The 25,567-nt window shown below is 41.1% G+C and overlaps 1 long non-coding RNA gene across 1 annotated transcript; it reads right to left on the bottom strand.

Moving 5' to 3' along the window:
• Window positions 1-18,494: 18,494 nt before the first annotated feature.
• LOC120638248 lies at window positions 18,495-24,121 on the bottom strand. The gene is made up of 2 exons (XR_005659811.1): window positions 23,912-24,121; window positions 18,495-19,391 (listed from the first exon to the last, which is right to left on the bottom strand). It is a non-coding gene; the product is annotated as an uncharacterized LOC120638248 (long non-coding RNA).
• Window positions 24,122-25,567: the final 1,446 nt, after the last annotated feature.

Genomic DNA, 25,567 nt, shown 5'->3' with positions numbered 1-25,567 from the left:
CCAATAATTAAACTCACTTTGGGCAGAGATAATCTATACCTACTCAACTGTATTGCTTTCCCTCTACTGTAGTGCTTTGCACACAAAAAACTCTAAATATATACCACTGACTGATTTATACTAACATGGTAACCAAACAGCCACTCTATGAGAAGTTTAATTAAGAAACCACTGTTGTACTTTCCCAAGTGCTCAGTACAGTGCTCTGCACACAGTAAGCACTCAATAAGTATGAATGAATGAATGAATGAACAAAAAGAGCAAAACAAATATTTTGGGTACTATGAAGTGAAACCTTAAACGAATGGAGAATTGGTAAATAAGAGCCTCAAACAAATCAGTCTGGCCTAAAGTAATTAAGAATGAGGGCTGGGAACACAATATTAAAAATCTCACAACCTCTTAATTGATGTTCCTATTTTCAGTCTCTTTTCTCTTAGGGCTACACTGCATGCTGTTGCCCCACTTATTGTCTTAAAGGTTGCTTGGCACACAATCCACCACTCAAAAAACCTCAAGGGGGAAAAAAAAAACCTTCTTACAGCTGTCTTCAATGCTCTCCATCTGCTTTTTCACCTATTGCTTCTCAGCTCACACTGTGCTTCTCCCATTCTCATCTTCTACCCATCCCTCACTCTCTAACCTCTTGCCTTTGACCTCTCACTCAGGATGTTCGCCCAGGACTGCATCTCCCTCTCTTGCCAAATTTTCCCGACTGAAGTTCTCCCCATCTTCAAAGCTCTTTTGAAATTCCACTTCTTCCAGAAAGTCTTTCTTGATTAGTTCAGAGCAATCTTGTCTGACCAGTTGTAGTTGATAGAGCCTGGGCCTGGGACTCAGAAGGACATGGGTTCTAATCCTGACTCTGTCACTTGTCTGCTGTGTGATCTTAGGCAAGTCACTTAACATCTCTGTGCCTCAGGTACCTCATCTGTAAAATAGGGATTAAGAATGTGAGTCCAACGTGAGACAAGGACTGTGTCCAACCCAATTTGCTTGTACACTCCCCATTGCTTAGTACAGTACCTGGTACATAGCAAGCACTTAACAAATACCACAATTATTATTACAGTCATGCTCGACACATGTATCCACATGCATCTGTGGACATGCACACACACACATGCTTCTTTTATTCTGAAGTACTTGTGCTACCTGATTATCTTTGTATTCACCTATTTGTGCCTACATTAGTCAATAAATGAGACATTAATTGATATCTGTCTCTATCTCAATTATATTGTGAACTCTTTGAGAATAGGGAATATGATTCTTGCTCTCCCAAGCACTTAGTTAAGTGCTTTGTACTCAGACACTATTCAATAAATACCATTTGATTGATTAAATATGAGCCAGAAAAGCAAAACAATCAGGGATAGGTACTATGGGTAGCAAATCTAACAACAGATTAGATGAACTAAGGTGACAAAGTGGATAATAGATACTCCTTTGAAATTAGTTAGCAGGAATGTTTCCATTGGTGGTGGTGGTGAATTTTATAACTGGTTTGGAAAACAAATGAGAAAAAACAAAAGCAGATAACATTAGTAAGGCCTCTTTTACTTAGAAATGCGGAGTCCCATCTGCATGAACAGTCCAGACTCTGCTTCATATGGCATAATTTTCACTTATTGCATTTGCTTTCATAAAATTTTAACACATGGGTGTTGTATTTTCTAGTAATAGCATTTATTAAACATTGGCTCTGTGCAGAGCACTGAACAAAGCACTGGGGAAAGAATACAAAGTGGAGATTAGACAGAGTTCCTGTCTCCCAGGGAATTCACAACTATCCTAGAAAAAGCATTTTGTGCATCTCATCCATTAGCCTTTAGAGTAAGAAATGGAGTTAATGAAATGATTTGAAAAATTGTAGCCACACTTTATTCAAAGCTCAATTAATAATAGAGAGCCAGCTTATCTAGTGCACGGAACATTTAATACAGGAACATGCTGTGGTTAAAATTCTGCCAAAGTGATAATTATCTCCTATATATATGAACACTGAATAAAATTTGCTAGACACCCACCCACCCAAAAAGTAAATAATAATAATAATAATGCAAATCCTTTGGTGGTGGTGGAAAGAGAAGATTCTACTCCACTGGCAAAAGCCTGCCTACAAAACAAGATTTCAAGCAGCCATTCTAGAAAAAAGCTTACTTAAACTCAAAAAAGAATCATAGAAGCACATCAACTTGAGATGGAAATGACCCTCTGGGTCATATATTCCATTTCTTTACTAATCTTAGATTGACAGTCATTCTACAGAATACTGTCCCATCTGTTTTTAAATGTCAGATGCTATGAGCAGACCAAAATTACCCTCAGAAAGTACAACCATGCGGTGTCATGCTGTTAGTCAACAATGCATCAGGGCAAGTGTTCTTTGGTCCTTTATGTTCACTCCTTGTGATTTGAAACTGAAAATTCAACAGAAAATCAGCAAAAGTGATAATGGAAATTAATAATAAACACATAATGATAACTGTCTCATTTATTAAGCACTTACTATGTATCGAAAACTGTACTAAGTGCTGGAGCAGATACAAGATAATCAGGTACGACATGAGACTCACAGCCTTAATCCCATTTAGACTGTAAACCCCAAGTGTGACAGGGACTGTATCCTACCTGATTAGCTTGTATCTATTCCAGCATTTAGTACAGTGCCTGGCACAGAGTAAGTGCTTAACAAATACCATTTTACAAAAAATAGGAGGAGAACGGGTATAGAATCCCCATTTTGCAGGCAAGAGAACTAAGGCACAAAGAAGTTAAGTGACTTGCCCAAGATCACACCTACACCTGGGATTAGAATTCAGATCCTCTGACTCCAAGACTTGTGCTCTTTACAGTAGGTCACATTGCTTCTCTAAATTAATTAATTAATTAGTTAATTAATTAATTCAATCATATTTTTTGAATGCTTAGTGTGTGTAGAGCACTGTACTAAGCGCTTGGAAAGTACAATTCAGCAATAAAGAGAGACAAATCCTGTCCAAACAGTGATTACAGTCTAGCAGGGAGGAAACAGACATCAAAGCAAGTAAACAGGCATCAATATAAATAAATAGAATTATATATATATATATGTACACCAAAACTAGTAAACAGACATTAATATAAATGGAAGTATAGATATGTAGTATAGAATGACGCTGTTTAGTGCCATTGTTCTTGTCTGTCCGTCTCCCCCGATTAGACTGTAAGCCCGTCAAACGGCAGGGACTGTCTCTATCTGTTGCCGACTTGTTCATCCCAAGCGCTTAGTACAGTGCTCTGCACATAGTAAGCGCTCAATAAATACTATTGAATGAATGAATGAATATGTACATATATACATAAATACTGTGGGGCAGGGAGAAAGTGGTAGAGCAAAGGGAGTGAGTTGAGGTGATGTGGAAAGCAGATGGAGCTGAGGAAATTGGGGATTTAGTCTGGGAAGGCCTGTTGGAGGAAGTGAGCGTTCAGTAGGGCTTTGAAGGGGGGAAGTATGATTGAAAGAGGTGCTGTCCTTGTTGTGGTTAAATTGCCTCCTAAAATATGAGTGTGTCAATTTATCTTGGGTTCTTGAAAGTGTTAATTTTTGGGTTTTCAGGAGTTAAATGGTGGTTGTCTCCATGATTTTCCCCTGCTGACAGACCACAACATTTCACTAAGTCTTCAGAAGCAAGTGTCTATACTAGACTTTCAGATTGGATTGGAAGTCAGAAAAGCGGTGTGTCATAATTGACAGAACATGGGCCTGGGAGTCAGAAAGACCTGGATTTTAATCCTTGTCTGCTGTGTGACCTTGGGCAAGTCACTTAGTTTCTCTCTAGTTATCTCATCTGTAAAATGGGATTAAGACTGTCAGTCCCATGTGACATGGACTGTGTTGAACCTAATGAACTTGTAGCTACCTCTACACATAGTACAGTGCCTGGCACATAGTATTTGCTTAACAAATACCATCAAAAGATCCCTCCTGGCCCTGGAGATAAACACAGGCATCCTTCCAACACAACAGCGGATGGGCAAGTACTGAGACACAGGTGACTTGGAGTACTCTGAAGACATTTGAGTCCGTCATTGATGCCCATGCTCAAGCCAGCCTCCCCATTGCCATAGAACATTGTATGCTGGCTGCCTGCCTTTGCAATCTTTCAAGCCTCCCCAGGGAGTGCTGTGCTGCCATGGTATATACATAAGGGAGCACCCCAGTAACGTTCATTCATGTATTCATTCAATCATATTAATTGAGTACTTACTGCATGCAGTGCACTCTACTAAGCACTTGGAAAGTATAATTTGGCAATAAAGAGAGACAATCCCTGTCCACAACAGGCTTACAATCTAGAAGGGGAGAGACAGACATCAAAACAAGTAATGACATTTATTGAAAGCTTGCTGTGTGTGGATCACTGGCTTAAGCACTTCAAAGAGTACAATACAACAGAGTTGGCAGACACGTTACCAGCCAAAAAGGATCTTACTTGGCTTGGTTTTAGTTGAAGCAGCGTGGCTCAGTGGAAAGAGCCAGGGCTTTGGAGTCAGAGGTCATGGGTTTGAATCCCAGCTCTGCCACTTGTCAGCTATGTGACTGTGGGCAAGTCACTTCACTTCTCTGGGCCTCAGTTCCCTCATCTGTAAAATGGGGATGAAGACTGTGAGCCCCACGTGGGACAACCTGATTCCCCTGTGTCTACTCCAGCACTTAGAACAGTGCTCTGCACATAGTAAGCGCTTAACAAATACCAACACTATTATAGGGCATGGTACATAAGTGTTAAATAAATACCATAACTCATTAGCTAGCATCAAAAATGACTTTTGAATTGTTAGACATTTCCACAAAATTCATTTTCCTCAAGAAACTTCAGTGGTTTCCCATCCACCTCCACATCAAACAAAAACTCCTCACCATTGGCTTTAAAGCAATTAATCACCTTGTCCCCTCCTACCTCACTTAGCTACTCTTCTACTCCAACCCAGCCTGCACACTTTGTTACTCTAATGGTAGCCATCTCACTGTACCACAGTCTTGTCTATCTCGCCACCGACCTTTCGCCCACATCCTACCTCTGGCCTGGAATGCCCTCCCTCTTCCTATCAGATAGATAATTACTCTCCCCTACTTCAAAGCCTTATTGAAGGCCTATCTCCAACAAGCCTTCCCTGAGTAAGTCTTCCTCTCTTCTTCTCTTACTCCCTTCTGCGTCGCCCTAACTTCCTCCCTTAATTCAACCTCCATCCCATCTCCACACCCTGACTTGCTGCCTTCATTGATCTCCCTTCCATCTCCACAGCATATATGTATGTATCTGTATATATCTGTAATTTATTTATTCATTTACTTATATATATTAATGTGTCTCCCCCTCTAGACTATGAGCTCATTGTGGGCAGAGAATGTGTCTGTTGGTTGCTATATTGTACTCTCCCAAGTGCTTCGCTGTGTGCTTTGCACACAGTAAGCTCTCATTAAATACAATTGAATTAATTAATTTGCCCTTAATATTGACTTTTTCTCCTGTGGGTGTCACTGCCTATAACTTTAGGTCTAGTACACAAAAGCCAATCTAAAGTTAAAGAACTCATTCATTATACGTTCCCACACTCTCTGAATAAAGCCACCTCAAGTCATCATCATCACTGTGGGATTTGTTAAGTGCTTACTACATGCCAAGCACTAGGGTAGATACAAGATGATGAAGTCCCACATGGGGCTCACAGTCTAAGTAGGAGAGAGAAAAGGGATTGAATCCTCATTTTGCAGATGAGGGAGAGAAGCAGCATGGCTCAGCGGAAAGAGCCCGGGCTTGGGAGTCAAAGGTCATGGGTTTGAATCCTGGCTCTGCCACTTGACAGCTGTGTGACTGCGGGCAAGTCACTTAACTTCTCTGTGCCTCAGTTACCTCATCTGTAAAATGGGGATTAAGACTGTAAGCCCCACGTGGGACAACCTGATTCACCTGTGTCTACCCCAGTGCTTAGAACAGTGCTCAGCACATAGAAAGCGCTTAACAAATACCAACATTATTAACTGAGGCCCAGAGAAGTTAAATGACTTGCTCATGTCACCCAGCAGAGATGTGGGGGAGCCCAGATTAGAATCCAGATCCTCTGACTCCCAGGTCCATGCTCTTTCCAGTAGGCCAAACTGCTTTTCAAGTTGGGTGACACTCCATGGGGCGAAGGAGGCATTGGAATTTTTACCATGGAAGCAGAGCAATTCATTTTGTCCCCCCAGCTCTGAGGAAAGGGTACATGGTCAAAGCTAATTTAATTGGTCATATGGCCAGATTGGAAGCACAGCTCTTCAGGAAAGCTCTGGAACCTGATACGTACACTCAGCTTTAGGATTGGGATAATGGCTTTCCCTGACTTTAGTCTGGCCCTGGAGCCAAGCCTGATCTTTGTGAAAAACCAGAAGACTCAGATTATTTTCAACCCAGCAGCTTGACAGGTAGTCCATATGGAAAACAATTATGAAGGATGGGACTGCCATGTCCTGTTCAACCCCAGATTTATCCAGGAACAGACTCTATGCTCAGCCCCGACTGCTTTCCCAATTTGTCTCATAGTCCCATGTGGATCTGTGAGTTCTCCCTTTCCAGCCCCATGTTTTACTGTTTCTTCCTTGCTGGCCCTGGATGTTTGTATGGCTCTTATTTCTTCAGCACTTAGAACAGTTCTTGGCACATAATAAGTGCTTTACAAATACCATAATTATTATTATTATCATTATTATTACTACCCCTTCCCCTCCTCCCTCCTGCTCCCTGCTCTGCCCATTGGGAACTGCTTCAAGCTTGCTCCCATTCCCAGAACTAAAAGTTGGCAGCCTTATTCCTAAATATGCCTCAGGGTGCTTGGTGAAAAAGTTCCTAGTTGCTAGAGAAACTCGGTGAACTCTGTGATCTTAAGTTGCACAGGCATCCTGCTATTGGATATTAATATTAACGGATCCATCAATAAATAAATACGCCAAGGATAGGAATTACTCTGCATAAGACGGGACTCTGCCCCTTCCCCAAATAAACCCTCATTCCCCTACTCCCCCCACCCAACTTCTGCATCTCCTAAGCACTTGGATCTGTTCCTTTTTAAGCACTTGATATTCAGCCCAGCCCCGGACCTGTAGCATTTATACACATATCCATGATTTATTTATAGTAATGTATGTCTAATGTCTACTCTTCTACAATGCAAGTTCCTTGTGGGCAGGACATGTATCTACCAACACAGTTGTATTGTACTCTCCCAAGTGCTAAGTACAAAGCAAATCAGTGGTATTTATTGAGGGCTTACTCTGTGCAGAGCACTGTACTAAGTTCTTGAGAGAACAAAAAGTAAGTATGAGAAGCAGCGTGCGTCAGTGGAAAGAGCACAGGCTTGGAAGTCAGAAGTCATGAGTTCGAATCACGGCTCTGTCACTTGTTAGCTGTGTGACTGTGGGCAAATCACTTAACTTCTCTGTGCCTCAGTTATCTCATCTGTAAAATGGGGATTAACTGTGAGCCTCACGTGGGACAACCTGATTACCCTGTATCTACCCCAGCACTTAGAACAGTGCTCTGCACATAATAAGTGCTTAACAAATACCAACATTAATTAATTGAGTACTCAATAAATACCATGGGTTGATTGATACATATGAATAGTATCTTGTCAGACATAGAATTGAACACAGGAATTCTGGAAAGAGAATTCTTGCAAAAATTAATTCAGGATCCACTGTAGCAAGCTAATGATTCTAAAAATGAAGGGTGAAACTTCTAGCTCTAACAAACTATTAACACTGTTCAGCTTGTTTCCAAACCAGCATATACAGGATATGCTAATAACTTTGAATAGAAAATGTGTCAACTGCTATGTCTCTGGACAGCTGCCAGGCAACTAACACAAGATAAAACTATATTTGTCCTCTAGGAAATATCTCCATCCTCCCACTTCAATATTGGCTTATCTTTAATCCTAAATAATCATGTGCAATCATTACTAATCTACTAAAGAGGCCAGTGTACCCAGCAGGCAATTAATAAATGCTGATTGATGAAGTGATGGTAATCTTTTCTTAATGCAGTTGTCCCAAAAAAGTAAAAAATTCCTGTGAGCCTGATATCATGTTTTTTGATTGAATCCTTTAGGAAGTAATCAGGATCTGGGAAGTTCAAGTAAAAATTAACAAGTCCAAATCTTTAATTAGATCTATAGAGGAAAGCAGCAATACGGCTGACTATTTTTATTCCAAAGTTTTTTTTCTCACCCTAAATGTTTATGTCAACCAAATTTGGGGCTGGTAAAGACTGGGGGGAGGGAAGGGGCTCCAGAAAATCAACCTACAAAGGTGCCAGAATAGACAAATCACTTTTCACTTGAAAAGTACCTCAACTCTCAGTTTATTAATATAGAATACAAAGATTAATTTTAATAAAATGGAGAGAAGATACACAGCTAGTTTTGGTTATTTATGCATATTGTAGAAAATCATTCATTTGAAATCATACAGCCAGAATATCTGGCCAGCAAGAGTCCATCTTGATTAGCCCAGGAGTTCTATTTTCCCCTCTCATTTTACTGAGATGCTGTTTGCCAGTATCAGGGATCCAGGAGCTGTTTTCACCATTCTTACTGACATAAAGACCTTGAACAGATGGAATGAGTCTCTATTCAACTGTGGACAGTTTCTGACCTCCATGACGAGAGAGCCACTAATAAGTTGGAGACTTTCTTTGTCCAGTCAGGATCTTTCTCTGATCACTGGAACGGGAAGGTGACCCTGTTGAAGCATCAATGATCTCTTACTAAGGATAGTCCTTAGTGGTGTCATGGACAGTTTCTAATGGTTCAGGAACAGTCTCCCCGCTGCCTGAATCTCTTTGCCACTTGTGTGCTGTTTGATCTTGGGCAAATCTTTTAAATTATTTGTGCCTCAGTTCCCTCATTTTAAAAATGGTATAATAATAATAATGATATTGGTTAAGCACTTAAATGCCAAGCACTTTTCTAAGCTATGGGGTAGATACATGATAATCAGGTTGGACACAGTTCCTGTTCTACATGGGGCTTAAAGTCTCAGTCCCCACTTTACAGAGGAGGGAACTGAGGCCCACTGAAGTAACTTGCCCAAAGCCACACAGCAGACATGTGGCAGATCCAGGATTAGAACTGAGTTCCTTCTGACTCCCAAACTCATGCTCTAGCCACCAAGCCATACTGCTTTTCATTACTCCTATTCTCTCCTAATTAGACTGTGAGCCCTGTGTGGGACAGGGGCTGATCTGATCATTTTGTATCTACCCTAGTGATGGGCACATAGTAAGTGCTTAACAAGAACCAAGACTATAACAATCTCTTTTTTTGCATATGATTATAATAATAATAATAATGATAATAATAATGGTACTCATTAAGTGCTAATTATGTGCCAAGCACTGTTCTAAGCACTGGGGAAGATACAGGTTTATCACGTTACGGCACAGTCCCTGTCCCACATGAGGCTCACCGTCTTAATCCCCATTTTACTATGAGGTAACTTAGGCCCAGAAAAGTTAAGTGACTTGCCCAAGTCACACAGCAGACATGTGGCAGAAGTGGAATTTGACCCCAGGTGCTTCTGACTCCCAGGTCCATGCTCAATCCAATAAGCCATGCTGCATCTAAGAGACCACTGCACTTTACCATCTTCAAAGTTCTCCTAAAATTGCAGCGCCTCAAGGACAACTTCCCTAATTAAATTTCTTCACTCCTGACTGCCACCTCAGCTCTTTCAAGTCACCTTTGCCCCAGGATTCTCATCAGCTAAGCATTTGAGTACTCTCTTGGTACCATTTATGTACATATCTTTAAACTTTGTTGGTTTCCTAAACTGTAAATTTAGTTTCTATATCCCACAGGTAAATTGTAAGGTACTCAAAGACAAGGGTCATGTCTATTAACTCTGCTGGATTCTTCCAAGTGCTTAGAACACTACTCTACCTATATTAAATCCTCAGTAAATATCAATAGATTTCCTGATTAATTCTTGGATCTGGTAGTTAGAAGATAATCTTTCTGACAATATGTTTTTTCAAGGATGAATGAAATAAGGACATTTAATTTAGAAAATTTTCCAGCTTTCTAAGTAGAGTAACATAGGAAACATATACATTAAGGATATTTTCTTCAGACTTGCAAGGCTTATGGATGCATTTTTTTTTCCATAGGGAGCAACAAAGTTTGCACTGAGATCCTTAATCTCCCCCCAGGACCAGCACTGCCCTGTCCAGAGACAAAAATTTCATGTTCCCATGGTTCCTGGCCTCAGGGCCTACAGATCAAAGCAGCATTGAACTTATATGTAAACAGCAAAAAAGGTAAATAGGTAGATATATAGGAAAGCTGTACAATGCTTTGCACACAGTAAGTGCTCAATAAATACAATTAAAAATAATAATTAAGCCAAAATCATTTACCTAAACTCTAGCACAAAGCTCAGTCAGCACCAGGTTGCTTACTAGGATGAAGCAGATGTATCCACAGTCATCAGGGAAATAGGAAATCTCCCTTATGAAAACATAATTAAATGGTTGAATTTTTTAGTCTGGAAAGGTGAAACCTGAGGGAGGATATGATTGATGTTTTCAAAATCATGAAAGTTACATGACAGGGCTAAGTGCTCAACTATATCCCAAAACACCAAGATGAGGGAATTCCCATTAAAACTTTATGGGTGTTGGTTCAAAATAAAGAAGAATTTTAATGGGAATTCTCCAGACACAATCATTTTGGATGCCTTGTGATCTTAGCTTGGCACCCAGAGGGCCATTGGGTGGGGGGAGAATGGAGCAATGGGAAAGCAACTGACCAGTGGAGTAGACCTATGGAGTAGACCTCCACTTTCCTCTTCCTCCTTCACAACCCACTGGGGCATCTAATGTTCACCCCAGTAGTAAGGGGTTATAGTCAGGGCAAATAGTTCTGCCCCTTAGCTCCTCCCATCATCAGATGGCAGCAGACCTCGGAGGAAGTGACCTTCTTAGGGTCTCCCCTTAAATTGGATCATTTAAAATCATAGTGCACACTTAAGGCAGTCAGATCACTGCTCCATGTGACAGGGAAGACAAAGGTTCGTGGACATTAAGGAGTAAGATAAACATGAAAAAAAATTCAATCTCAGCTCCTGAAAGCTCTGCCTTTTTTTTTCCTGCTCTGCTGGGTGTAACATGTAGTAATCTTAAAACAGGCTTTATTGATGTTCAGAAAAGGATTTCAGTGTAGTACAATTCACTTCAATTGTGAGTGATTCTTTGTGGACACAAAAGGACAGTATTTAACTGCATTGCACCACATTTCTTTTGTTCTTATGGATTTACTTTTTAAAATATTTATTTCCAGAACAACTGGGAACACGCAATTTTATTTGAAGAGATTCTGAATGGTGAAACCTGTTATGTAGTTTGAAACAAGACCAGTAAAACCAACACTGCAGAGAAAATACTGAATCAAAATCCTACTGCCTGAATCTGAAGATCACAGATCTACTCCATTTTATAAAATAACATGACCCTTAACAACGATTAAAATATTCAACCTCAGAACTGTCAGATATAACAGTTCACATACCTTGTTAATAGGCTGTTCTCTTGTTTATACACTGGTTGAAGAAGCTTTCCAATATGTTGTCAAGAGAATACTGCCATTTTAGTTTGTTTAATGTAAATATTTATTTTGGAACTCCCTGCATTCTGACATTTCTAATAACCAAGCTTCCGGTGACTTCCTCCCTCTCCCTCCTCTATCTCTCTCTCCCCTCTGCTCCACCCTCTAGCATCCTAGGGCTTTGCTTACAAATTGCTCTGTGTTAGAGTGGGGAGAAGGAAAGAAGCACTGGCAGGATATGGCCTCAGCCTCCTGACCCATTGGACCATCAAGTCCCCACCCCTCTGTCATCCCGGTAGCTGGTAGCTTGTCTTGAAAAAGTGTGTGGCGGGAAGGGCAGAGGGCTCAGCAGTGTTAACGTCATACAATCTGGAATGTTGGGAAGGCTGTGGCAGGTGCTGGAGTCGAGGTTGTGACCAGACATTGAGCCTGAGGAGCATGATCCTCTGCTCCTCTAAGCCACAGTACATTACAGAGTTTGGTTCTTGTTTTTTATGGTTATTTTCAGCATTGTACTTGTCTTCTGGGTGTGTGTTTTTTTTTTCTTTTTTTATGGTATTTGTTAAGCACTCACTTTGTATCAGGCATTGTTCTAATGCTGGGATAGACACATTGTAATCAAGTTGGACACAGTCCTTGTTCGACAGAGGACTCATAGTCTAAATACGAGGGAGAAGAGGTATTTCATTCCAATTTTACAGATGAAGTAAGACACAGAGAAGTTAAGTGATTTGTCCAAGGTCACACAGCAGACAAGTGGAAGAACAGGGATTAGTACCCAGGTCCTTCTGACTCCCAGGCCCATTGTCCAACCATTAGACAATGCTACTTTTTGCTACCACTGACCTGCTAGGGTGATGTGGACTAGCTAGAATACTACTGATCTGTTCAGGTAATGAAAACTGTCTGCCTAGGTAGCCATTGTAGTGGAACACATCCTGGGATGCCAATTCACAACAAGCCCGCTTATTAGAGTGTCCCACTGGTCACTCCTCCTAGGTTGCATTATCCTGGCTGAATCTGGCAGACACATCCAACTCCTCAACAAAGCCTTTGCTTTTTGCATCTTTAGAAAGCCTAAACTCCCCAGTGTCTACCCCAAAGTTCTCACCTTTATTCCCAATTTATCAAAGAGTCTTACATGCTGAGTAAGTTTCTCATTTCCTTTGATGAAGGTATGCTTGAACTCTTTTATTGAGGAAATTACTCCTCTTGGTGATGCCAAGAGCCAGTTTTCTTGGGGCTTCTTTTAGGTGTTTCCCCCTTCCAGAAATGAGAAGGCCCAGAGATGACCAAATGACCTGTCCCAGATTTAGGGCCAGATTAACCCAGTGGCTAACAAGACTTAAGGCCAGGACAGAAATAGAAGGCCTAGGACCACCTGGGCACTTCGTAGTCACATTTGTTATCTATTGGACTCTTTCCATTTGTAGTCCACTTGACCTGTGACCAGCCCTTCACACCACAGACCTGCCTCTTCTCCTGGAAGCAACTGTTTAACCCATACGTTAGATCTATTGCCAAGTCCCATAGATTTTTCCTCCACGACATTTCTAGGATCCACCTGTTCTGCTCCATCCACAGACAGTGTGCTTGTCCAGATATTTGCCATAAACTGGCTTGACAATTCTCTCAGTCTCCTCACGGTCCCCCCTGCCTCCAATCTCATTTCTCTTTTCAGTAGAGTGAAGTATGAACATTGTTGACTGGATCACTTTTCAAAAACTTTGTTCTGCATATGTCTCCCACCTTGCATTTTTTAAAGATATTTGTTAAGTGCTTACTATATGCCAGAACTGTACTAAATGCTGGGGAGGATATAATTTAAACAGGTTAGACACAGTCCTTATCCCACATGGGGCTTACAGTCTTAATTCTTATTTTACAGATGAGGTAACTGAGGCACAGAGAAGTTAAGTGATTTGCACAAGGTCACACAGACAAGTGGCAGATCTCTGATCAGAATCAAGGTTCTTCTGATTCCTAGGCCCATGCTCTACCTACTAGGCCATGCTACTTTTTTAACTCTCTTTTGACAATCACACATTCTTCTCCCCATCAAGTAGAAACTCCTGATCATTGACTTTATGACACTGAATCAGCTTTCTCTCCTCATTCTAGACTGTAAGCTCATTGTTGGCAAGGAACATGTCTACCAACTCTTTTATATTGTTTCATCCCTAGCACTTAGTACAATGGTTTTACACAGTAAGTGCTCAATAAATTAGATTGATATCTCTCTCTCAATTATCCACTCTCTTCAACTATACTCCAGTTTACCCATTTGATCCTTCTCAAGACAATCTATTCATTCTGCTTCCTCTGATCACAGTTCTGCTTTTCTTCAAAGCCCTTCTAAAATCAATCTCCTCCAGGAAGCTTTCTTGTAATTTTTATTTTACTTTGAGCTTTTACTTGAGAAGAACAGCCCCTTTCTTGATAACAGTACCCATGCTGATCTACCCTTGCTTGGTTCATCAGAAGACAGCAGCATTTGTTTACTTTTGTTTGAGTGAACTGGATGGAGGCCAATTGCTCTTTCTCTGTTACCAAGCTACAAGAACTATATTAACTGTTTTATTATATTATAGACAATGTTGGAAAATAAGACAAATTCTGCCATTCACTTTTATGCCCTGTTTTCTCACAGAATCAGTAGTTAATCAATGAGGACTGTGTTGGCTAAGATTGACATTTGAAAAAAAGTATGAATCTAAATAAAGGATATGCAGCAGTTACTGCAAAGAGATATTAAAATGCAAGTAAGAAGGATTCCAACTCCTCTTAAAATCAGTTAGGACTGTCATTTGACCTAATGATTAATCTAAAACATTATTTCTTAGACACTACTTCTAACCAAAGCAGTCTCAACAAAGTATAATTAGAGGTTTAAAATATTATTCACAGAATAATGGGCTTTTTATAAACAATAATACAGTACACTGAGGCATGCATGGGATCAAAGAAATAGTAAGGGTTAAATAGCACCATCTTCCAATTGGATTTGCAATTTTTGTTTTCTTCTATTTTTAGTAAAAATATTAGCTCCATAAACAAGGATGAAATTCATTTTCTCATGTAAATTAGTAAAGTTTAAACAAATGAAAGTTAGAGCTAATTGCTGGAGAATTTGTCAAGCCCATTGAATCACACCTTGACAAATTGAAATAATATCTAAAGATAAAGTATAATTGAATATTAAGGATACAAAATACTTGAAAATTCCAACTGAAGAGTTCTAAGATAGTGTCAAATGTGGGTGTTTATAATCAGTCAATACAACGTATTTATAGACTGCTTACTATGTACACAGCACTGTACAAAATGCTCTGGAAAGTACAATACAGTAGGAAGACCTGATCCCTGACAAAGAGAAAGAGATGAGATCAAGGCATATAGGTTGGCAGAGTTAAGTGTGCATCCAGGGAGAGGAATGAGGACAGGTGCGTGGGAGAAAGCATCAAACACAATAGTGAGAGATTTCAGTTTTTTATGGAGATGATTGGTAGACATTGGAGGTTTTTGAGGGGCTTTAGTCTCATTTCTCTCATCAACAACACCTTGCTCACCTCTCCTGCCCGGAGCTACCTTCCCCTTCATATCTGATAGACCATCTAACTCACCATCTTTAAAGCCCTAATAAAACTGTATTTCTTTCAGGATGTCTTCCCTGGCTAACCACTCATTCCCCCAACCCAATTTTCCTTCCCTTCTGCCAATTTACTTTCATTCATAGATACATGGCCAATATAGAGACATCTCTGGTGCAAACTACTCAGGTGGGAAGCGGCATAGCCCAGTGGAAAGAACACATGCATGGGAGTCAAAGGATCTGGGATTTAATCCCAACTCTTGTGATTGCATCATCATTATCATTATTACTATAATAATTTAAGTATTTGCTATGTGCTAAGCACCATTCTAAATCTCCTGTGTGAACTTGGGCACTTCACTTTACCTTTTCTGTGCCTCATTTTCCTTATCAATCTATTGATCAATCAATCCGTCCATGAGTTGTATTTACTGAGTGCTTTACTGTGTGCACAGCACTATACTACACACTTGGAAAAATACAATTGAATTTGTAGTCCCCATCCTTGCCCACAAAGAGTTTTCAGTCTAGAGGGGAATGAAAACATTAAAATAAATTACAGTAGGGGAAATGGTAGAGTTTAAGAATATTTACCTAAGTACTATGGAGGTGAGGGTGGAGGGACATCAAGGGCTTAAGGCGTACAGATCTGAATGCACAGGTGATGTAGAGGACAGGGTGAATAAGGATCTCTCGGAGGAGATGAATTCCCAGTGTGCCTTGATAACCCACGATGAAAAATCCTGCCTTAGTGCACATTCAATTTCAATGACCTGGACTTTCTGGGGTTCCAGACATCAGTTGCACTCCCCTCCTATCCCAGAACTGGATTGGGGAGAAGAGCAGGGAACTGATAGATGACAAGGTTTGAAGCACCATGGTCTAGGTTAGGGCAAAGGAGACAGTATATGAGTGTATCTGTGGGATGGACCTTTGGGCTTGCCAACAAGGATGCAGACTCACCTGGACAGAATACGGACTGGTGGCAGGCTATTCCCATCCAAGTGCCCCCTCAGAGTTTGTTTCCAGAAATGAACTATGACTCTACTTAATATCTCTCCCTAGTCCTACATCTCTTCTGCTGCCTTAATCCAGCTCCAGTTCAGGTAATGGTAAACAAGCCAGGATCCATGACAGAAGATATTGCCAAACTATGTGACCAACACAGTCCCTCACCTTTACCATTAGCAAAGAATTTCATCTGAAGCTTTTATGTTTGAACTAGGGTTGTCTGGGCCTTTTCCATCATGCTAATGTTGGCAACCACTACTACGGTAGTACAGTCACTCATCCTATCCCACCTAGATTACTGCATCAGCCTCCTTTCTGCTGTCTTAACCTCCTACCTCTCCCCACTTCAGTCCATACTTTACTCTGCTGCCTGGAAGATCTTTCTACAGAAACGCCAGAGCTTGTCACCTGCCTCTTCAAAAATCTCCAGTAGTTGCCTATCAACCTCCATATCAAACAAAAACTCCTCACTATTGGCTTTAAATCTCTCCATCACCTTGCCCCTCCTACTTCACCTCCTTTCTCTCCTTCTCCTTCCCAGCCCACACACTCTGCTCCTCTGGTGCTAACCTTCTTACTGTGCCTTGATCTTGCCTGTCATGCCACCGACCCCTGGCCCACATTCTACCTGTGGCTTGGAAGGCCCTCCCTCCTCAAATCAGCCAGACAATTACTCTTCCCCACTTCGTAGCCCTACTGAAGGGGCACCTCCTTCAAGAGCCCTTCCCAGACTAAGACCCACTTTTCCTCATCTCCCACTCTCTTCCACATCACCCTGTCTACTCCCATTGCTCTTACCCTCTCTCCCTGCCCCATAGCACTTAATATATATCGGTAATTTTATTTTTTTATTTTGATGCCTGTTTACTTGTATTGATGTCTCTCTTCCCACCCAGTCTGAGATTCTCTGTCTTTACTGCAGTATGGTACCTTCCAAGTACTTAGAGTACCTTACAGTCGCTCTTTACCTAATAAGCACTCAATATTCATTCAAGAGTATTTATTTAGCTCTTACTATGTGCAGAGCACTGTACTAAGTGTTTGGAATATACAATTGGGCAACAGATAGCGACAATCCCTGCCCAATGACGGGCTTACAGTCTAATTGGGGGAGACAGACAGACAAAAACAAGACAACATAAACATGATAAATAGAATCGAGGGGATGTACACCTCATTAACAAAATAAATAGGGTAATGAAAATATATACAAATGAGCACAGTGCTGAGGGGAGGGGAAGGGAGAGGGGGATGAGCAGAGGGAAAGGGGGCTTAGCTGAGGGGAGGTGAAGTGGGGAAGGGGGAAGGAGCAGAGAGCGGAGGAGGAGCAGAGAGGGAGCAGAGGGATCAGAGGGAAAAGGGTAAGCTCAGTCTGGGAAGGCCTCTTGGAGGAGGTGAGCTCTCAGTAGGGCTTTTAAGTGGGGAAGAGAGTTTGGTGGAGGTGAGGAGGGAGGGCATTCCAGGGCAGCGGTAGGACGTGGGCCAGAGGTCAACAGTGGGATAGGTGTAAATGGGGGACGGTGAGGAGGTGAGCGGCAGAGGAGAGGAGCGTTTGGGGTGGGCAGTAGAAAGAGAGAAGGGAGGTGAGGTAGGAGGGGGCAAGGTGATGGAGACCCTTGAAGCCCAGAGTGAGAAGTTTTTGTTTATACGATTGAATCAGAGAATGAATGAATAATGAACACCTGAAAGGTTGGAGGGTAATGGAAAGGATGTGGGATTAAAAATAATGAGCAGAAGGGGTTGATGGGGGAATCAGAGCTGGTGAGAGAGGAGGTTCAGGTAGGAGAAGGCAGACAAGATCCATGTAGAAGAGAGAAGGCCCAGCCCACATTGTCTACCACCTCCCCCACCACAGTCATTTGGGGCTACGGGTTTTGGTAGGCAGTGGTGAGTGGAATGATGAGGGATATGCTGGTCCATGTGAGAGGAGGCTGAGTAATGATCCAGATGGTGCAAGAAGTAACATCTCCTCCGGACCTAATCTCCATGCTCCTCTGGTGGCAGCCTTGTAGGGAGAGAGATCCAGCAGCCAGTCCTCAATGTGCCCCATTTCCCTCTCTGTCACTGTCTGCCACTTTCCCTGAGGGAGGATGAGGAGGAAAATGAGCAGAGTTGGGTGGCTAAGATCAGTGTGACTTTTCTGAGTCAGCCTCCAAATATATGCGACCACAGATTTCAGTTGGAATTTCCAAGCGGAGGGAGGGACTGGATTTTAGAAGGGAGAATATAGTCGGCCAAGTAACCCAATCTCAAACAGCATAACTGACATACACATTAACACAACCTTTAATACATCAACAATTCTAAAGACAACCCAAATTTTTCTACAAAGTAAATAATGCTGTTGAGATCTCAGCTAGCATAGCCTGCATCTGGTGCAAATACTTAAAACCACTGAAGTCAATGAAGTCAGAACATGAAAGTTTGGACCCTAACAGGCCATTCATCTTGAGGAAGCTGGCAATGAATTCTTCTTCAAAATTCCAAAGGATGTATTCGACTATCCGGTCTCAAACGACATCCATGAATGAATAACATGACCCCATTTGGTAACATCAAGAGTGAGGCTGTTATACCTAGAGGAGTGGCAAGACCCATATTTCTATGCACTGGGATGTCCAGCAGAAGAAAATTGGTGGGGTAGTTGAAAGGATGGTTGATTGAGTCGAGATACAAATTCCAGGATACTGTTCCTAAAACAATGATGCAACCGAGCATAAGGCAGATTCCAGCCACTTGAAACCAGGGGTAGAATGGTGCATACGCTTCTTTCTTCAAAACAGTTAGTATTCCAAAAAAAGTGAAAAGAAGTGCTGCTCCTTGCATTATGATGGCTAATGACATCCAGTCCTGGCTAAGAGTAATTTCCCATGGGAACTCCAATGTAGCATTCATTTTTAGGCATACTTTTTCTAGAATTCGTGAAGGCTTGGCTCGGTCTTTGGGTAAATAGCAATATTTGGAAAGTCCCAACCATGCTGTTGTTATATTGGGGTTGTCGTATTGCCATACTCTCCAATCTAATGAGTATGTAATTAAAATACTGATTGTGATACCTGCACCCATAAAACATAGCACCAACAGTGGTATCGAAATATCTCTGAGAGTGGAGGGCATGATTTGCTGGAGGCAGGTGTGTTAGGCAGAAGTAGCAGGAATGCTGTAAGGAGAAAAATAAATATATATTATTTTGTGAGGATTTTTTTGTCCTTGCAGATATCCATTCCCCTGGATAAGCAGGATTACATTGCAGAATTAAAAATGTTGTAGTGAAGGAGAGTGAAACCTCTTCATTTAAACACTTTCCTTACGTCTTTCCACCCCCATGCTTATTCTTTTTCCATTTGCTTGAAACATTTTGAAAATTTCACCTTTCAGAATTTGCTTTAATTTGGTGAGACTTAAAGAATAGTCTGGTATTTGTTGCTAAAGGACTTCAAATTGGGGACCTATTAATTATAGATGCCTACAATTCCTGGTTTTAAGCACTTAGACAATATGTGGCCCTCAGTTAATGATGAATGATGCATTATTTTTGCCATGTCCATTAATGACTACAACAATAAATTCAATTTCATGGGAATCAAAATATCTGTTGTCAAGAGTCCACCTGATCCTTTAGAAATTTAATGGATACTTAATTGTGAGGGGGTGACAAAAATGACAGAGATTCAAAGGTAAGAACAGTTTCTGCCAGTCTTTCACTCAGAAGAAAAATGGGACTTTTTAATGGTAGAGACACATTCGGTTTACAACGCCTACAGTTTGGCATAAACTATTATTATTATAATAATAATTATTATTACTATCAATAGCGTTAACTGTGGCAATTGTTCATTATAATTGTGATATTTGTTAAGGACTTTATATGTGCCAATTCTTACCAATTTTGTTTGTAGCACAGCAATTCTATGTCTCCACAGGGCAGAAAGTGGGCAGAAAAGATGCCCAAATCTACAGATGCAATCTCAAAATATATAGACTAAATATCCTTATTTCTATGTTTTTCATAAAAAAGAAAATATTGGAAATCCAGAACTGAAGAGGTATAAATCTAGAATAAAGTAGATACCGGATAAACCACAACTCATCCACATCATCTAATTTTTTCATTACAAATTCCTCTGTAGGGTACTGCCATTCTGCTTTCAACTGTTTGAAAGTCAGCCCCTAAGTGGTGTCACCGATCCTATTTCTCAGAGTGTCCTGGATGTTCTGTATCTGATTCTGAAGGAATCTGCTGCAACCATTAACAATAGTGACAGGAGGAAAGTGGTTTCAGCCCTCAGGGCTTGAAAATGATCTTTAACATTTGTTTGAAAAAGCTTGCAGAAGCTTTAAAAGTGTTGTTTTCAGATTTGGTATCCATGTAAGATGATAGAAACACTTTTATTGAATTTTTGTTTAAAAGTTCACCTTACCACAATGTTGCTTGATCAAGGTCACTTTTTAACTTAACCTCTCAACAGAATTTATTGAGCCCCTACTGTGTACAAGACAATATACTAAGCAAAGAGTAAAAAGGACATAGAAGCACAATATACTGGAGGGAAACAGACCCAAAATGACTTAAATGGATAGAAAAATGTTTGAATAATAGAGTATGCAAATTGATCCATATAAACATGCAATGGGAGGTTATGAGTACATAAGTGCTGAGTGATGTGAAAGAGAGGAAATTGAGAGTTGGAATGATGAAGCTTGGGCAAATATAAATGAACTGGAGAAGCAGCATGGTCTGTGGATAAAATATGCAAATGGGAGTCAGAGGACCTGGGTTCTATTTCCAGCTTTGCACAGAGTAAGCACTCAACAAATAGGATTGAATAAATACTGTAGAGTATTAATGGAAATATGGGTACCATGTTGACCTTAACCATTTCAGTTTCATTCTAAATTCCTATCACTCTACCCTATCTTTTGCTCAGCAACACTTATCTTCCTCTCATGCTCATTGCCCTCACCAAATATTCCAGATTTTGAATTCCCTCTGGAAGCTCCCAGTATGTTCTCAGAAACCTTTCTTTCCAAATTGAAGTTATTTAATGTGTGCTTCTCCCAACTCCCCATTTTTCACTTCCAAACTCTGTCCCCTCTTCAGACCCCTTCTACATTTACTTCATCATCCTTCTTAGCTATCTTTTAAAATCTTGTTCTGTGTCACTTATCCGTCTAACCTTATATTCATCTCTCTTGGAGAACTCATATCGTCCCATGGCTTCACTATCACCTCTGTGTAGTTGACTCACAGATCTAGCTTGCCCAACTATAATCTCGCATTTCCTCGTTCTTGAAAAATATTTCAGTATAGCTGTCCTGTCAGCATATCCAGGTTAATATGTCCAAGATTGAACAACACTGCCTTCTTACATTTTCTCCCATTCTAACTTTTCCATCACAGTTACATCACCATCACTTTCCCTGTCTCTAAAGGACACAACCTTGGCATTATCCTTGAATCTATGCTCCCTTTCAACTTTCATATTTAGTGTGTTGTGAATCCCTTTCAATTTTTTCTTCCCAACATTTCCTAGATCTGTCCTTTCCTTTGTATTCAAATAACCACCACCCTTATCTATGTGTTCACTACATTCCTGCTTGACTTCTCAATCAGCCCTCTCACTTGTGTCCCTATCCTGGCTTCTCCCTTCTCCAGCCTTTAAGTCTGCTGCTACGGTGATCTTTTTGGAAAAAAAAAAAAAATTAAACACTTCTTTACTCTTCCAACCCGACCACTGGCTTTAAGGCATTCCATCCACTCTCTTCTCCTAAGGCACCCCAGCTCACACTCTCCAGTGATAAGCTCATTGTAGGCAGGGAATGTGTCTGTTTATTGCTATTTTGTGCTCTCCCAAGCACTTAGTATAGTGCTCTGCACACAGTAAGTGCTCAATAATATGACTGAATGAATGAAATGAATCTCTGGCTTGTGCCCTTTCTGTTGCATGGAACGTCCTCCCACTTCAAATCAGCCAGATTCCAGCTCTCCCAAACAACAAATATCTTCTGAAATCTTACTTACTCCAGGAGGCTTTCTCCAATTAAGCTATTTGCCCTTCAGATCACATTCTCCAATTATCATTTAGGGCACTCTTGCTCCTCTCGCAGCATGTCTCACTACTTGCCTTTGCCTTTCTGTGCATATGGTTTTATATACTCTACTATATGAGCACTTCTTTCTATTTGTAAGATATTTTAGGTCTTTTTCCCCTGTTAAATGAAAATTCCTTATGGGCTGAGATTATGGTTTCTGCTATTGTACACTTTCAAGAGCTTAGAACAGTGCTCTGCATTCAGTAAATAATTGGCTTTGTTTAACATAGGATAGCAGTAGAAAATGGCCAAACTACCACAGGAGATCCAGAAAAGGATAAGGAAGAGGGAGTAGTCCAAGGTTTATGATACTTAGGAGACAGGTGGAGATCCTATGGAGTGTCTAGTGCTCAAACATGTTAAAATCCAGGCATTTTGGTGGTCACTTCAGGCAGAGGGCTGTTCTGAAAATGCTCTGGACTTTGGACTCTGGACATTGGTAGTCATTGACATAGTCATTCATTCATTCATTCAATAGTATTTATTGAGCGCTTACTATGTGCAGAGCACTGTACTAAGCGCTTGGGATGAACAAGTCGGCAACAGATAGAGACAGTCCCTGCCGTTTGACGGGCTTACAGTCTAATCGGGGGAGGCGGACAGACAAGAACAATGGCACTAAACAGCGTCTCGATCTTCTAGACTTTAATCTGACTGTAGGTAGGGCATGTGCCCACCAAATTGGTTGTAGTGTACTTCACCAAGTCCATAGTATAGTGCTCTGCACACAGTAGGCATTCAATAAACACCACTGATGATGCCAATCATCATCACTAAAATCATCATTTTAGTAGGGCTGAAAACACTTTCAACTATGTAACATTGGGTCGGGTGTAGTGGATAGAGCAAGGGCCTGGAAGCCAGAAAGTCATGGGTTATAATCCCGGGTCTGCCACTTGTCTGCTGTGTGACCTTGGGCAAGTAACTTCATTTTTCTGTGCCTCAGTTACCTCATCTGTAAAATGGGGATGGAGACTGTGAGCCCCATGTGGGACAGGGAATATGTCTAACCTGATTTACATGTATGTACCCCAGGAAAGTGTTAGAAAAAGTGTTTGGCACATAGTAAGCATTTATCAAATGCTGCCAGAATTATTATTATTATTATTATTGTTATTATTACTGACCCAACCCTATATGGTCTACCCTAGATCTGCAGTCAGACTGGAGCCTAGTTTATTAATTCAATCATATTTATTGAGAGTTTTTGTGTGTAAAGCACTTTTGATTCCAGGGAGAGTGTGGGAGTAGTATTTCTGGACACCGTCTTGGGTCTGGGATTACCATCCGATCTAAGATTGATTTAGATGGAGGATATGATCTACAGGAGAGTAAAAAGGTGGGGGAACTCAAGTTACAGAAACCTTTAATGGATTCAGACTGAATGAAATCCTGAGGTGTTCAGCCCAGAGCTATGCTTGCTTCAGTGACAGCAAAATCTTCCAAGGGTGTTGGCTTGGAAATATCCAGGGATACAAGCCCAGGATGACTCCCACACATTGTGTGCTTAGATTGAGACAGCATGAATTTCCCTCTTAAATTAAGGACTTTTTTCAGGAAAAAATAGAAATCTTACCAAGCTATTACCTGAACTAGGCAGTGGCGGTCTAACGGATTTTTCATCCCACATCTCAGAAGTACGTTCTTCAGAAGGGGCTCGAGGTTCTCTTTGAGTGAGAAGTCCTGGCTCAGGTGAGAGAAGGCAGAAATCTAGTCTCTGCCTTCCCACTGGCATCCAGGAATGGAACCGGCCTCCACGACTAGATAGAGCAGACACCCCCAGCTGACCGTGCAAACTGGAATCCGTTTGGAACCCTGGGGATTTGAACTTTGAGGCTGGGGGGAGGGGGGAAGGAGTTGGTTCCAGAGGGCTGTTGACTGTTACAACTAAAGTGTTAGATGGGTCTTTCTCATCACTCTTTTTCATGGGCAAATGCTCATGGTTTTCATTGGTTTGTGAGAACTGGACTCTTATTGATTGATTTTTCTGTGTTTCTAGCCATTGTGTGATAGTGAAATTAATACAGAAATGTGATGACAATTAAACCTGTTTGCTGGTATCAGAGGCAGATAGGATTTCTTAACAGACCTATTTGATGTGTCCTTGCCTGTAAAAAGGAAAATGGACCAGGAAAGTGCAAGCGAACACCCAGAATAGCTCCTGGGGTAGCCTTCACAGGCCAGACTTGACTGCTGGGAGCAGCCCCAAGTGCCAAGAATTGAAAATTACCAGGGAGCTGAATCTTCCTTTCTGAAGGCATGGAACCACTTCCCAGGAACTTTGGCCCAGGGCTCCTCATCTCCAGAAGTGGATATTCAGGGAGTGAAAGGCTGTGGATTCCTTAAAGTGCTGATGGAGCAAACAGGAGTGAACACCTGAAGCCCAGGGAGAGTCTCGCTAGTCTATGAATTTGAGGTGAGAAGGTGAAGTTTGTATTGAGCTCTCCCAAATGTTTAACACAATGCTCTGCACAGTAAGTGCTCTATAAATACCATTGATATGCATGCTTAACAAAGGCAGCATAACTAAAGGGTGAGGCTAAGTCAACTGTGCTCTTGAATTTATTGGATACTTTTTGTGTGCTGAGCACTGTACTAAGCATTTGGGATAGAACAGTACAAGAGGCAACCCACACACTAAGCCTGCTTCTTTCATCTAACCCTGAGGCCCACTAATTGGGAAAAAAAACAAAACGCTCACTTGTCCGAGTCTTGGAGTTTGCCATTGAGAGCAAAAAGACCTTACACTATATATGGCAAAATCAGATGCAAAACCCACACAATAAAGCAAGAATGGCATAATTCCCAGTACTATTTGTTGCCAAGCAGGAACAATTCAGGATTTTACACTTAGATGCGTCTTTGGAAAGAGAAGGGAAGGTAAGAAATTATTGAAATATTTTGGTCTGGCAGCATGTTCCTGGCAAGCCCAGAGGAAGTCTCATTGGTTTTCATTCTCGTAGAGTTTCACATTGTGTTTTTTGAGTGGTTAATCTTGCAATATGTGACTTTTAACATTGACTTTTGAAATACAGCAGCCAAACATCAATCTAGTCCTCATCCTTAAGGATGTTCATCCTTAAGGACATCATAGTTGTTAGATTTTGATGTTTCTGGAGGAATCTCAGCCCTGAGTCCCACCTGAAATTCCTCCTGAAGTCATTTCAGGAATGCCTTGGCTTCTGTGAGCTTTCACAGGGTCCTAAATCCCTCCTGTTCTTCTCTTCTGGTACTAGTAGCATT

This window comes from Ornithorhynchus anatinus, chromosome 3, assembly GCF_004115215.2.
Source record: "Ornithorhynchus anatinus isolate Pmale09 chromosome 3, mOrnAna1.pri.v4, whole genome shotgun sequence".
Lineage (NCBI taxonomy): Eukaryota > Metazoa > Chordata > Mammalia > Monotremata > Ornithorhynchidae > Ornithorhynchus > Ornithorhynchus anatinus.
The sequence above is the reverse complement of the archived record's forward strand: the minus strand, read 5'-3'. Positions and strand labels throughout refer to the sequence as shown.